Source organism: Mauremys mutica, chromosome 26, assembly GCF_020497125.1.
Source record: "Mauremys mutica isolate MM-2020 ecotype Southern chromosome 26, ASM2049712v1, whole genome shotgun sequence".
NCBI lineage: Eukaryota > Metazoa > Chordata > Testudines > Geoemydidae > Mauremys > Mauremys mutica.
Genome location: NC_059097.1, coordinates 12522356 through 12532253, shown reverse-complemented (window position 1 = coordinate 12532253; position 9898 = coordinate 12522356).

Genomic DNA, 9898 nt, shown 5'->3' with positions numbered 1-9898 from the left:
TCAGAGCATCCAGGAAACACCAGGGGGAGGGGACGAAGCGAGAGCCCCTCCTCTCTCCTAGCAGACCCATCACCCCGCTACTATCCACAGACTGATTCAGGAGATGGAGCCCCTAGCAGGGTCCAGGGACAGCTCCCTGGTAGGAAGCCCAACAACCTCCCCATTCTGAAGAGCTGGATGGGAAGGGAGGGGAATCTCCCCTAAGCCTCACTGGTGGGTGCCCCCTTCATATCTCACAGCAGCCGCTGGTTAGTCAGGTCAGGCTCCAGCACTATGAGTCTGGTCAGTTTTCCCAGCTCCATGCAGCTGGGTTATTTTCTGCTCCACAAACTAGAGCATTTCCACCGCCGAACCTCCTGGGTCTGTTCCTAGAATCTAGGCCACATATTAAATAACTCCCAGCAGGTTTAGCACACCCCTGTCCTCCTCCCTTTCTCCACCCTGTGCATTTCCTGCAAACCAGACTGCAACCTCCAAACCAGCCTGTGCAAACCTTCCCATCTCCCACGTATTTGCTCTCCCTCTCCCCGCTTGGAGGAACCCACCAGCAACCCCCTGATAATACCTACCTGAACTGGCTCCTCTGCAGCCATTTCTCTCCCCTGTCCAACGAGGGGACGGGATGAACTGGAGCGAAACATGGACGTTATTCCGCAGCCTGGCAGGGCGAGAAGGGCAGTTGTGAAGGTTTCAGAACAGGCTTTAATTCATTTCACAGCATGATTCCCCCAGGCCCTTTCCCTGCAGACAGGCACCCTAGAGTCTGCCATGCTGAGAAAGGCTTGATCTCTTTGTACAGTGTAGACCTGGCCTCTCCTGCCAGGCTAAGCCCACAGAGACATTTTTAACCTCCCGTCTCCCTCCCCTCACCCCCTAACAAAGTCTCTGAACACAAGGCTAGAAAAAAGCAGAACCAAAGTATTCACTGTGGGGGATCCCCTCAGACACTGACCCCACGGCAGCCACACCCCAGCAGGAGGGATATGGAGTCAGGAACTGGATTTTCCTCTGTCTGATTCTACCCAGGGATGCAGCAATACAAGTCTCTGGGCAGATGGGAGAGCTAGAAATCCCTCTCCCTGCTCAGTTCTCCCACTCCCCCTTTCAGTCTCTCCTTCCCGTCCTCTCTCCCTGCCCCTCTGGCTGGGACAGTCCCATTCCTGGGGGCTTTGCTCTCCCATGGCTGGATTTTCTCCTGGCAATTACTACTGGGAGGAGAAATGAGGAGGGGCTGTTTGTGCAGAGTCACTTTCTTGCCAGTCCCCAGCACTTTCCCTGAGGTCTGTCAGTTACCTGGAGACTCTGGCTCAGAATTTAGTATTAACAGGGCCCAGGGCTGCCCTAGGGCGCTAGGACCAGCTGGAGAAAGTCATCCCCTGGGCCAGGCAGAGAAGCAGCTTTAATTCAGGTCACTTCCCAGCACAGAACCCCGCTGGGGGAGCAGCAGCTGCTAAGCCTGGTCTCCCAGATCACAACGGAGGCTGCAGCGTCTGACCCAGGAAGCTGAACCCCAGTATCCTGAGCAGAGAGGGACAGAGCGTTTGAGCAGCTTCCCTCCTTTAGCTCTCTGGGGAGAGCAGCTAATGAGAGCCCCTCCTCACAGGGAGAATTGCTGATCTCATTAGCCCCACTGTCAATCCGGAGTCACTCCTTGTCTTTCCATACAGTGACTCTGGATTAACAATGGTCTCAGAAGCACAGTTCCGAAAGGAGGAGGCCAGAATCCTCTTCAGCAGATCACTGGGGGGCAGATCACTGGGGGGCAGTGCTGACCCCCCTCCCACCTCGCTCCCTCCCCAGATCTAGGACAAGGACTCAGGGGAAGAGTTTTCCCCACCGAACCAGAAGTTCCTGCAGTTTTCCAGAGGGGAGAGAAGCAAAATCTGTCATTTCACCTCACCGTGTTTGATAAGTGGATAGAAAGTGACCTCCAGCCCCTGCTGGCCACTCACACAGGCAGAGGGAGCCCTGGGGGGTGCATCTTTAACAGGAGAAGGGACGGCCTGAAAGGCCACAATAGGTAAGAAACTTCCATGCCCTGTCACTAGCAAATAATGGCCACCCTGGATCCACCCCAGAGGTGGCTGCATCTTAGCACTGCGGGAAGCAGCCCCTCACAGATGCCATTTGCTATGGGGTTTGGGATACTTCTGGACCCACACTGCACTCACAGAGACCTCCTCATCCCATGCCAGCTGGAGAAAAGAAAAGGGTCCAGCCAACTCTCCTTTACCAGCTGGGAACCACTGACCCCCAAACAGGGGGAGGCCTCTGGCTTTGACGGGTATTAAATATCTAGCTGGTCTCTTTCGTCAGCAAACATTTTAACAGGGCGACATTCGTAACAGACACCTAGAGAGAAGTGGGGCAAAGGTTTAGGGAATTTTATATCAACCTGTGAGAACTGCAGAGAAAACACGTCACAAACTCCGCATGTGACGACATGCAAAAAACCCACCAAGATCTGAGAAGATTTTATGTGGCTATTAAATAATGAGAGGGGAAAGGGGGCAGGTTGAGGGGATTTTATGGGACTATGGAATAAGGGGGGAGGGGGCGGTTTGCAGGGATTTTACAGGCTCTGGAATAAGGGGGGCAGGGGGCGGTTTGCAGGGATTTTACGGGCTCTGGAATAAGGGGGGAGGGGGCGGTTTGCAGGGGTTTTACGGGCTCTGGAATAAGGGGGGAGGGGCGGTTTGCAGGGATTTTACGGGCTCTGGAATAAGGGGGGAGGGGCGGTTTGCAGGGTTTTTACCGGGTCTGGAATAAGGGGGGGAGGGGGCGGTTTGCAGGGATTTTACGGGCTCTGGAATAACTGGGGTAGGGGCGGTTTGCAGGGATTTTACGGGCACTGGAATAAGAGGGGGGTGGCGCGGTTTGCAGGGATTTTACGGGACTATGGAATAAGGGGGAGGGGGCGGTTTGCAGGGATTTTACGGGCTCTGGGATAAGGGGGGGAGGGGCGGTTTGCAGGGATTTTACGGGGCTCTGGGATAACAGGGGGAGGGGCGGTTTGCAGGGATTTTACGGGCTCTGGGATAAGGGGGGGAGGGGCGGTTTGCAGGGATTTTACGGGCTCTGGAATAAGGGGGGAGGGGCGGTTTGCAGGGATTTTACGGGCTCTGGGATAAGGGGGGGAGGGGCGGTTTGCAGGGATTTTACGGGCTCTGGAATAAGGGGGGGAGGGGGCGGTTTGCAGGGATTTTACGGGCTCTGGAATAAGGGGGGAGGGGGCGGTTTGCAGGGATTTTACGGGCTCTGGAATAAGGGGGGAGGGGGCGGTTTGCAGGGATTTTAAGGGCTCTGGAATAAGGGGGGAGGGGCGGTTTGCAGGGATTTTAAGGGCTCTGGAATAAGGGGGGGAGGGGCGGTTTGCAGGGATTTTACGGGCTCTGGAATAAGGGGGGGAGGGGGCGGTTTGCAGGGATTTTACGAGCTATGGAATAAGGGGGGGAGGGGCGGTTTGCAGGGATTTTACGGGCTCTGGAATAAGGGGGGGAGGGGGCGGTTTGCAGGGATTTTACGGGCTCTGGAATAAGGGGGGAGGGGCGGTTTGCAGGGATTTTACGGGCTCTGGAATAAGGGGGGGAGGGGGCGGTTTGCAGGGATTTTAAGGGCTCTGGAATAAGGGGGGGAGGGGGCGGTTTGCAGGGATTTTACGGGCTCTGGAGTAAGGGGGGGAGGGGCGGTTTGCAGGGATTTTACGGGCTGTGGAATAAGGGGGGAGGGGCGGTTTGCAGGGATTTTACGGGCTGTGGAGTAAGGGGGGGAGGGGCGGTTTGCAGGGATTTTACGGGCTCTGGAATAAGGGGGGGAGGGGCGGTTTGCAGGGATTTTACAGGCTCTGGAATAAGGGGGGAGGGGCGGTTTGCAGGGATTTTACGGGCTCTGGAATAAGGGGGGGAGGGGCGGTTTGGAGGGATTTTACGGGCTCTGGAATAAGGGGGGGAGGGGGCGGTTTGCAGGGATTTTACTGGCTCTGGAATAAGGGGGGAGGGGCGGTTTGCAGGGATTTTACGGGGCTCTGGAATAAGGGGGGGAGGGGCGGTTTGCAGGGATTTTATGGGGCTCTGGAATAAGGGGGGAGGGGCGGTTTGCAGGGATTTTACGGGCTGTGGAATAAGGGGGGGAGGGGCGGTTTGCAGGGATTTTACGGGCTCTGGAATAAGGGGGGGAGGGGCGGTTTGCAGGGATTTTACGGGGCTCTGGAATAAGGGGGGGAGGGGCGGTTTGCAGGGACTTTACGGGCTCTGGAATAAGGGGGGGGAGGGGGCGGTTTGCAGGGATTTTACGGGCGGGGGAATAAGGGGGGGAGGGGCGGTTTGCAGGGATTTTACGGGCTCTGGAATAAGGGGGGGAGGGGCGGTTTGCAGGGATTTTACGGGGCTCTGGAATAAGAGGGGGAGGGGGCGGTTTGCAGGGATTTTACAGGCTCTGGAATAAGCGGGGGCAGGTTGAAGGGTTTGTATATGACTGTCCAACCCATAAACACGGTAATCCCCCCCCCCCGTTCGGCTGGGCAGCCGGGGTCCCCTTGTGGGGCGCTGGCAGAGGCCCAGGAGGGGGCGCTGGCCTGGGAAGAGGGAGGGGGGCAGGAGGAGGGGCTGCGGACGTGACTGGCAATTGGTGCCCGGGGGCTACTGTGTTGGCAGTTCGGGGGCCGCCCCTGGGATTGGGAAACCAGGGTCCAGGCCGTCCCCATGGGGGACACGTGCTCCCCCCTTCCCCGCCCTGGCAGAGACCGGCCCCCCCATCCCCACCCCCGAGGCAGCCGGGTCTCAGGGCTCCCCCGAACGGCCCCATTAGCCCCGACCCCTTTGGGGGAACCACCCCGGGCAAGAATTTCCCCCAAATTAGTGCAGATAAACTGCATGGGAGCCCCCCCCCAGATCAGAGGGGGTTGGAAATGGACATTTGAGGATTACGGAGAGAACAGGGGGGTCGGAGGGGAACGGGGGGGGATCTCCCCGGATTTTACAGCCCCGTGTAAGATACCGAGGGCCGAACGAGAGGGAATTTGTATTGGGGGGTGAGAGGCACAAACAGGGTCCGGATCCATCTCCTCCCCGGGGCAGTTCAGCCCCCCCCAGACCTGCCCCACGGCCCTTCCCCTCCTGACCCCCCGACCCCAAAGGGGACCCGACCCCCAGGCCCACTCTCCACCTGGATGCCGATCTCGGGGCTTTTGTTCTCCCCAATTCTTGTCTCCTTCCGCCCGGCACCCCCCGCTCCCAGCTGCCTCAGCCCCTTCCTGTGCCTGCAACCCCCCCCCCCCTCCCGAGCCAGGTCCAACACCGGGAGCTGCTGCTCAGGGACCCAGCTGTTGGCTCGGAGGCTCAGCAAGTCCTGTGCTGGGACTGGGAGTCAGGACTCCTGGGTTCTCTCCCCTGCTCAGGGAGGGGAGTGGGGGCCGGTGGGTCAGAGCAGGCGGGCTGGGAGCCAGGACTCCTGGGTTCTCTCCCCTGCTCAGGGAGGGGAGTGGGGGCCGGTGGGTCAGAGCAGGCAGGCTGGGAGCCAGGACTCCTGGGTTCTCTCCCCGGCTCTGGGAGGGGAGTGGGGGCCGGTGGGTTAGAGCAGGGGGGGCTGGGAGCCAGGACTCCTGGGTTCTCTCCCCGGCTCTGGGAGGGGAGTGGGGGCCGGTGGGTTAGAGCAGGGGGGGCTGGGAGCCAGGACTCCTGGGTTCTCTCCCCGGCTCTGGGAGGGGAGTGGGGTCTGGTGGGTTAGAGCAGGGGGGGCTGGGAGCCAGGACTCCTGGGTTCTCTCCCCAGCTCTGGGAGGGGAGTGGGGGCTGGTGGGTTAGAGTAGGGGGGGCTGGGAGCCAGGACTCCTGGGTTCTCTCCCCTGCTCAGGGAGGGGAGTGGGGGCCGGTGGGTCAGAGCAGGCAGGCTGGGAGCCAGGACTCCTGCGTTCTCTCCCCGGCTCTGGGAGGGGAGTGGGGGCTGGTGGGTTAGAGCAGAGGGGACCGGGAGCCAGGACTCCTGGGTTCTCTCCCCGGCTCTGGGAGGGGAGTGGGGGCTGGTGGGTTAGAGCAGGGGGGGCCGGGAGCCAGGACTCCTGGGTTCTCTCCCCGGCTCTGGGAGGGGAGTGGGGGCTGGTGGGTTAGAGCAGGGGGGGCTGGGAGCCAGGACTCCTGGGTTCTCTCCCCGGCTCTGGGAGGGGAGTGGGGGCCCAGCTCACGGATCCCCAGACACCCCCAGGACCCCTCCCCTGATACCCCCCCTAGCCAGAGACCCCCTGGGACCCTCACTGTCTGTCAGGGGCCAGGCCCCTCCCCAGAAATCCCCCCCAAGAGCCCCCCCCACTAGGGCCTCCCCACCAGCCAGGGATCCCCCCCCACCCTCCCTCCACTGCCTGTCTGGGACCTCCCACGGGACACCCCCCCAAGGGACCCCCCCCGGCTGCCTGCGGCCCCGCTCCTGCCCCCCCCCCCAGCAGCGGGACCCCGCGCACCCCCTGCCTGGGCTCCCCTGACCCAGCCCCTGGGACCTTCCCCCCCCAGGAGGGAGGAGTCCCCCGGATGGGGGGGCGGGGCTGAGGAGCGCGTGACCCTCGCGGGGGGGGAAGGGGGCGGTGCCTATTCTTCCCCTCTGCTAGCTGAGCCGGGGGGCGGGGCCGTAAGGCGGCTGGGTGCCGCCCGGAAGTGACGCGTGACGTGCCGAGGGGGCTCCCTCAGGGCGGTTGGAGCAGCGGCGCGAGCCGTGACGTAGCCCTTTTCCCCTCCCTCGCGCGCGGGGGAGGGGGGGTGGTTCCGTTAGGGCGGTTGGAGCGGCGAACGTTGGCCCGGGGGCGTGGCCAGGGGGCTGGGTGGCAGTCTGCGGGGGGCGGGGCATGGCGGGAAAGCGGGGGGGGGCGTCCACGGGGGAAGGGGCGTGGCTGTGGGGGGAAGTTCATGTGGTGGGGGGAAGTGGGGTGGGTGTGCGGGGGGGTTGTCAGTGTGGGGGAAGGGGGGCAGTGCAGCTGACATGGGGGTGCAGGTGGTTCGGGTGGGGGGGGAAGTGGGGTGGGGGTGCAGGTGAAGCTGGGTGTGTGGGGGGAAGGGGAAGCTGGGGGGCGGGGGGGAAGCAGTTTGGATGTGGGAGATGGTGGGGGAAGCATAGTGGCTGGGGGGGGACAAGTGGGGGGGAAGCGCAGTGTCTATGGGGGGAAGCTGGGGGGTGGGGTGAAGCAGTTTGGAAGTGGGGGGAAGTGCGGTGGCTGTGGGGGGGGAGAAGTGGGGGGGAAGCGCGGTGGCTGTGGGGGGGAGAAGTGGGGGGGGAAGCGAGGTGGCTGTGGGGGGGAGAAGTGGGGGGGGAAGCGAGGTGGCTGTGTGGGGGGAGAAGTGGGGGGGAAGCACGGTGGCTGTGGGGGGGGGGAAGTGGGGGGGAAGCGCGGTGGCCGTGGGGGGGGGGAGAAGTGGGGGGGGAAGCGAGGTGGCTGTGGGGGGGGGAAGCGAGGTGGCTGTGGGGGGGGAGAAGTGGGGGGGAAGCGAGGTGGCTGTGGAGGTGGGGGGGAAGTGGGGTGGCTGTGGGGGGGGAGAAGGGGGGGAAGCGAGGTGGCGGTGGGGGTGAAGCGAGGTGGCGGTGGGGGGGAAGCGAGGTGGCTGTGGGGGGAGAAGTGGGGGGAAGCGAGGTGTCTGTGGGGGGGAGAAGTGGGGGGAAGCGAGGTGGCTGTGGGGGGGGAAGCGAGGTGGCTGTGGGGGGGGAGAAGTGGGGGGGGAAGCGAGGTGGGGGTGGGGGTGAAGCAGGGTGGCTGTGGGGGTGGGGGGGAAGCGGGGTGGCTGTGGAGGTGGGGGGGGAGGAGCAGGGGGGCTGTGGGATGGTGCTGCTGTAGTTCACCCAGGTATTAACCCCACACATCCCAGGGCCTCTTGCCCCCCAGCCTGGAGGGTCACACTACACCAGCCGTCGGCCCGCCCCATTCAGGCAGCAGGAACATTTCTATCCCCCCCCCCCCCCCAGCAAACGGGGTAACGCTCAGGGAACTTCCTGCAGGCAGCAGCCTAGACTTAGTGATCGGTCGTCACTTACCCCCAAACTCACCCCACCTTCCGCTGGCCCCCAGGTCAACGCGTCTCCTGGATCCCCCAGCGCCGCCGAGGCCTGGAGCCACTCCTGGGACCAGCCGGGACAGAGGAATGGGGGAGCTATTTCCAGCGACACCCCGAGTTACTAGCCACAGCCGAAGAGCCCTTTCTCCCCGCGCTGGGTAGTCCGGTGCAGACGGCCTTCCGTGGCCGCCTCGGCTTCCCCAAACCAACCGGCCTCAGGGCCACGCGGCGGCCGGCCGGCGGCTCTGCTTTACTTCGCTGGCCTTGGGTTGGCGTTTCTGCAGCTTCTTGCTTTGGGACGCGCCGTCCTCCCAGGTGGGAACCTCGGCTCTTGGCAGGGAGCAGCACATCTTCGGCCTTGGGCCGGCTGAAGCCACCAGCTTATCTTGGGTCTAGCGGGGACGCGGCGTTAACCCCTTTTCGGCTCGTTCGCTCGCTCTGGGGTGAGCGGACAGCAAGTGTGGAAAATCAGGACAGGGGTGCGGGGTAATAGGAGCCTGTATAAGAAAGAGACCCCAAAATCGGGACTGTCCCTATAAAACTGGGACATCTGGTCACCCTATCTGTGCCCCCTCCATTGCCTGGACAGTGCCCCCCCCCCAGACTGAGAGGAGGGGACTGTTGGAGGCAATGGGGAGGGGGATCAGGGCTGTGGGGGGGGTGACCCCCATGCCCCCCAATGCAAGGGGACAACAGGGAGCTGAATTCCAGGGCTTGCTAGTAGGGCTGGGTGTGAAGATCTGGGTTGGGGACCCTCTCAGCTCTTCCCTTCCCCCCAGGTGCAGGGGGGGCAACCTGGATTAGAGGGTGATGTTGGGGGCATCGGGGCTGTGGCAGAGGGTCCGTGTCAGGTGATGGGGTGACCCCCCCCCCCAAGAAAGGGAAGTGGGTGTTGCTAGCCGATGCAAAGCAGAGGGTGCATGACGGGACTGAGAGAGGAGGCACATGATGGCAGGAGAAGCGCGTGAGAAATAGGCTGGGAAGCCCACAGGCGAGTTATTGTAGCGCGTCGGCCAGTTAGAGGCAGAAGGAATTGACTGATGGGCTCCTGTCACTCCCATAATGGACCCCAGGCCCTCAGTGCCCCCCGGATCGGGGTGCCCGCCTTCCCGGACTCCCCCCAGCTACAAGTTTGCCCCATTGTAGGGGCAGTAATGGGGAGATCAGGAAAACCAACCTGCCCTACTAAGCTTGACACTGCTGCTTGGCGAACCGCGGCTTCCCAGGGACGCGGCAGAAACAGAAAATTCAAGACACCCAGTATCATAGCTCAGTAGTTTGAGCATTGGCCTGCTAAACCCAGGGTTGTGAGTTCAATCCTTGATGGGGCCACTTAGGGATCTGAGGCAAAAATTGGTCCTGCTAGTGAAGGCAGGGGGCTGGACTAGATGACCTTTCAAGGTCCCTCCCCGTTCTAGGAGATTGGTATATCTCCAGTTATTATCTTTATTTATTATTAGGGGAGACAACAAAAGCATTTGTCACGACACCGATCCTGACCCGCATAGGAAACCGGGAGTCGGGGGGTAAACTATTGTGTTCAGAAGGGGATGGGAAGACCTGGCGAATGACAGTGGATTTTAGAGCATTAAACGCACTAACCCCTGCCCCGGTCGTAGCGAAGTCCCAAAAATTAGTTGCTGCAGTGGCCACAGGGGGACAGTGGTTCTCAGTCACCGACTTAGCAAATGCCTTCGCCGTTCCCTTGCACCCCGAGTCTTGGCACAAGTCTGGGTTCGCTTCCAGGGCCCGACAGTTCTGTTTTACAAGGGTCCCCCAGGGACCTGCCATTTGTCCCTCCCATGTGGTTAAGATGTGGGGAAAATGGATCCCTGAAGCCCCAAAGAGGGTAATTTCCTAGGCTGCTGATAT